Below are 6,000 nucleotides of genomic sequence, written 5' to 3'. Positions count from 1 at the left end.
ATAGACACAACATTATTATTTATATTTAATTTGAGGGGTTTTAGTTCTGTAATTTCTTTTTCCACTTTTTCTACTTCATTTTTTGTTGTTTCTACCGTCTCTTTATTATACATAAATTGTATTGGTCTACAATAGCGTGTAGACGAAGGTGTTGGATTTTTCCATAAAATTGTATTTTCTTTTGAAATTGTTGTGGTTCCTGTAAGTCGCAATGGGACCAAAGAAAATAAAAAAACACTTGCGTCTGTTATATTTTGACCATTGAAAGTTTGGTGGTACTCACTATGACCAGAACTCCCATCACAACCCCACTTACATAACAAATTTAAATCGGTATAAACTTTTAGATTTTCAATATTATTAAAGTCAAGCGTTTCACATAATCTAGTCAGTGTATGATCTAACAAATGTTGAAGTGGGACAGAAGCTTTTTCTTCACTAATTTCTATGCCTTCAGGGTAACATCTTTCTTTTGCCAAACGAATGCGATCATAAGAAGGATAAATATTAGCTCCACGTTGTTTGGCCCCAAGTCTAGTTTTATGATATGCATCTTTCGTCATGCGTGTATCAACAATAAATGCTAGAGCCTCATCTTCGGTATAAGGCATAACAGTTTTAGAATAATTTTTACACATTTTTTAATTTTAATTGCTCTACACGGAGAGTACTCAGTTACTTGTGACAATATGTGAGCAGCTGTACGCTTACCTTCAGAGTACAAAGTACTTTTCGTAGCACTAATTAATGTCTCACTTGTTATCGTTTTCCTTAAATGTTCGGTTTCTCTACGTTTTGAACGTTCACATAAATCAATAAATAATTTACGTGGCCTACCGCGACTTGTTGTTGGCTGGTAGACCATTTCATTCTTTGTTTTTATTGGAATGTTGAAATCTAATTGCAGCCAGATTTTATTTTTAACTAAAAATTTTGACATACACCGATTAGATGCTTTCCATTTTTTATTTACTGAACTACAAAATCCTTCAATTTTCCCCTTAACGCATTTTTCAAAGTCCTCATAAGAATCCCACTCTTCGCCTATTTTACTATACAAATACATGGTCAACGTATTGCGAACCTCACAAGAACTTGTATGGAAAGCAGATTCAGAATTTTTGAATACTTCAAATAAACAATTATTTTTAACTCTTTTTCCATTGTCAGTTTTACCTTTAAGAAAAAACAAAAAGTTATTGTAATTAAAATCGTAATTCAAAAAGGGGCAAGTGTGAGCAACTTTCCGATATAGTATTATAAAGAAAATATAATTATGTATAATATAAAAATAACGGCAACCTCTAAGAGCTCCTAAATAATTGTTATACTCTTTTATTTAGAATGAAAGTATAATTTCTTTAATTGTATGATATATATTCATATTTTTTTATTTTAACTAATGATATAAATACGAATTAATACACTTACCTAGTACTATATGTTGATCCATTTTTGATTTAGAAAACTAGAAAACTACTTCTGTTCATATAAAATATCGAAAAACTGAAAAATATAATATACGCGCACACCATGTGGTAGACTGAAGTTCATAAGTCTTTATGAATCATACCTACATTTATCGGCTCATTAGTTAATGATTATCGCATATTGCAGTATATTTGTTATCTTAAGATAAGTGGCAACAGATATTGAAGTTTATAGTCGCTGATTACGAAACTAAAATTTACTATTTTTGACCAGCTAAAAGTTTGATTACTCCCACTGTGCGGCGGCGACATGGATGTCGTCACAACCACGACGGCGGCGGCAACACGTACGCCAGGCCCACACACACACGGCGGCTGCCTGTCGTCAATTTTTTTTTTTTTCGACGGCGTATGTATGTATTACACCACGCCGGTAATTTGCTGATCGCGCGTTTATAGAGACACGTTCACACGCAACCGTTTGCATGTATATATACACACCATATAGATGTATATAAAATATATAAAATATTATAAAATAATAATATCTTATACTATTAGTGTTACCTTACGCAACTTTGTGTACAATGTTCTGTTTCGGATGGATACGCTTTTGTTCGTTTCCTTTTCTTCTAATATATTGTTGAAAGTCTAGTTCGGCTATTGCTCGTGGTAACGGGATACTGATATTTGTCGTGATCCCACCGCTGCCACCAAAAATTTTACGGATCTCCCTGGAGGTCCGTGCACAAATAAAAACAACGAACACTTTCGAACTAATTACTACTCTCTTTATTTAACTTGAAAAGAAAAACTTACAATGTACTTAATGAATTATTTAATGTTTTATAAAAAATGGTCTGACAAATATTATGTTCTGGTGCGAATCACAATGTTCCATCTACTGCTCTGAAATGCCACTGGCACGGCTTGCTATACGAGCCGTGCCTGTACCCAGCGCTTGCCTGGAATTGCTGTCGCAGCAATTCCAGACAGTCGCCGTCGTACAATATTATATTATACACTATTATATATATATACTAACTAATATAGCCAGGGGTTCTTAACAGAACCAATAAAAAGTAAATTATCATTATTAGAATTTTTTTAACAAATGTAACCTGATTAACCATCTTTGTTCTACAAAATTTGGCAAAATGATTAAACAGATTACATTTATGACATTTAATGCTTTTGGCGGGACATGACAATTTATGACTTTGACCACGACTACATGTTTGACTAAAATTACTATCATTACCATACGTCTTCCTTGAACCTTCTTTTCTGATTTTTGACGACTGACTTGACTGCGATGACTCACGACTTTGACTGTTCTTGTCTGATGACGTTGACTGATGATTCTTATGATCATGCGATCCTCGATGGCGACCTGGACTCTTGAATTTTAGATTCTGAGCAGAGCGAGGAATGTAATGGTTTTACAATGATGTTTATTTCTTTTTCTTTTTTATTCTGTAAACACTTTTTCTCCCTCTAAACTTGCTCAAAAGTATCAAGTATCTTTTCTGAAAGGTAATGTTCTTGAGCTGGTACATTAGAGGTCATTTTTCGATTTTCGAAACGCTACACGAAATAAAAGACGTGTGTGAATTTGGCCCCACCATATGTGATGATTAATTTGCAACTTTAGGCAACGAATAAAAAAAAAATTTGCAACCTTATATTTTTGCCTTAATTGACAAACCAAAATTGGTGGGGCCAAATTCATGCAGCCCCACCACATCGTCCTATCGACTTCGAACCTTTTTCATAATTTAGCAACTAATTTGCAACTTTAGGCAAACTTCGTGAAAAAATGTGCAGCCTCGTGGTTACGTCGGAATCGAATTTCTAAGTTGGGGGTGGGGGCCAACTTCTCGCAGCCCCACCACATTGTCTTATCGACCTCGAACCTTTTTCATAATTTAGCAACTAATTTGTAACTTTAAGCAACCTTCATGAAAAAATTTGCAACCTCATTTTTATTAAATTGGGATAATTTAAACTATTCTTATTTACATTACATTTTTTTATTCAATTTATACTTTTTATTAAATTAGGATTTCTAAACTACTTTTTTTTTTATTAAATATAAAAATTTTTAACGACTTATTTTTTATTTAGATTTTATTTACTCAACTAAGATTTTTTTACTACATACACAATTTTTTTTAAACTTGGCTTTTTATTTAAATTAAGGTTTCTTTATTTTTTATTAAATTAGCCTTTTTTAAACTAGTTATATTTTTTATGAAATATGGATTTTTTGTTAAATAGGTATTCATTTTTTTAAACGATTATTTATCCCTATTTATATTTTATTTACTCAACTATGATTTTTTTATTCTAGTTACATTTTTTTTTATTTACATATTTTATTTTAAACTGCTTTTTATTTCAATTAAGAATATTTTTTATTCACATTACATTTTTTTAATAAATTTATATTTGAAGATTTTTAATAGATTTTTTTATTAAATACATAAATACAAATTCGATTCCGGCGTAACCATGAAGTTGCAAATTTTTTCACGAAGGTTGCCTAAAATTGCAAATTAGTTGCAAAATGTTGGTATAACTTCGGTGTAATTATCATAACATGGTGGGACCAAATTCACGCACGTAAATAAAAGTGGTTAAAGGAGAAAAAACGTACAATTTCACGATTTTATAATATTAAATAACTACGGACGACGTTTTCTACCAGAAATATTGCTTCAAATGAAAAATGACAAAAAATATTTTTTATTGTATTTTGAATTTTGTTCCTTACGGTTTAAAGTTCAGAAAATTTTAGCCATTTTTGAGCTATTTATAGACATTTTAATTTCGGGAGTTTTTTTGTTGTAATTCGGTTAAAAACATTTGTATAAACTTGAAATTTGGGTTGTTTACTTATATTAGCCTTACCTAGACATGGTAAAGTTTTCAAAACATTTAAGGGACCTATGAGCTTTTTCTTTTCTTTTATATTTTTTTTCATTTTTATGATATTTTCTAATTATAAATTTTAATTATAATTATATAAATAACCTATTTATATAAATCGTTCTTATGCTGTTCTTAAAACGCTTTGTTTATCACCATAGAAACGAATAAAATTAAATAAAAAAGATTCCCTCGTCCGCTCAGAATCGCTTTTTATCGAATACATTAAAATTACACTATCCTGTCCGTGGCCCGAAAGAACGATGAACAAATATCCACCACCGAAATGCGCTGACCTACTTTTTCCTTTGATTGGATTGCCAGTACTTCTCTGACTGTTCCTTTACTTCCATCCACGACATCCAGTTTCTTTATCCTTTGTTGTGACAGTGTCATGGACGAAGTAATTTTTAATGGTTTTTGCAATGTAAGATCATCTTCTTTTAATAGACATTGTTTAATACTAAGATTTTTTTTATTTAGACCACAAATTAACATATCTTTTATTAGACTTTCTCGTAAAGAATCATCAAATTCACATGACATACTTTTATTTGATAAACCTAATCATTAATACATTCATCAAATAATATTGGTACCGAGAAAAAAATTAAAAAATGTATGGCGTTCCACTGTGACATTCTTACGTGGAATAAAATATTCATTGAATCTGAATATTAGATTGTCTAATGTCAACTCTTTTATGTTAACATTAAACGAGTTATAAATTTTTAAAGCAGCTTTACTAATAAAATGTAAAAATATTGATATTTTTCTTTTTTCGGGCTGACTATCATAACCACTCGCTATCAAGTAAATGGTGAACTCTTGCAGCCAATCAGACCAATTTTGACATAAATTTCCTTCTAAGGATAGTTGACTTACATTACCAATAAGACCTGACGACATCGTGAATGTGTTCATGGACATTTGAGCATCAGCGCACGTGGATTGTTGCGGCTCGTTTATTGACTCATCATATCGTGATCCAGAATTATCTACTTGATCCTTCTTTCTTCGACGCATAATGAATCAACACCTGATACCATTTATGTTATGTTAAGACTTCATCAATCACATTTTAGTATTTTTATATTAAACACAAAACTTTATTAATATTATTACATAACGACAACAAACATTAATAATTGTACTCTTAGGCAGAGAGGCCAGAAGTACCTAACAACTAACAAGTAACAACAACAGTGAGTAGGTATTAGGTGACTGTATCCAACTATATGTGTCTGATGTAACGGTACTCTTGCTTCGGGCAGGACCCGTTTGGACCAATTTCTCTAAAACACAGCTCGTTTGGACCAATTTTGAAGACCCGTTTGGACTAAAAAATATTACTTTTATACAACTCGTTTTTATTTTTATTATTATTATTGTTTTTTTATATAATAAATAATAATATCAAGTATGTATGATCACTTCGTCTTAAAGATAAAAATATTAAAAAATAAATAGGTACATTAGGTAAAAATTATTAATTTTTTCAGTCGACTGAATTACGAAAATATATTTTTTTAAATTCGAGCTGCTTGAAACATTTGTCCAATAATCTTCAGATACGTCAATTGAGATATCTCACCATTTTGATATTGTGCCCATCGTGCATGTAGTATGTTGTGTTTTT

Source organism: Metopolophium dirhodum, chromosome 8 (genome assembly GCF_019925205.1).
Source record: "Metopolophium dirhodum isolate CAU chromosome 8, ASM1992520v1, whole genome shotgun sequence".
In the NCBI taxonomy this organism is placed as follows: domain Eukaryota; kingdom Metazoa; phylum Arthropoda; class Insecta; order Hemiptera; family Aphididae; genus Metopolophium; species Metopolophium dirhodum.
The sequence above is the reverse complement of the archived record's forward strand: the minus strand, read 5'-3'. Positions refer to the sequence as shown.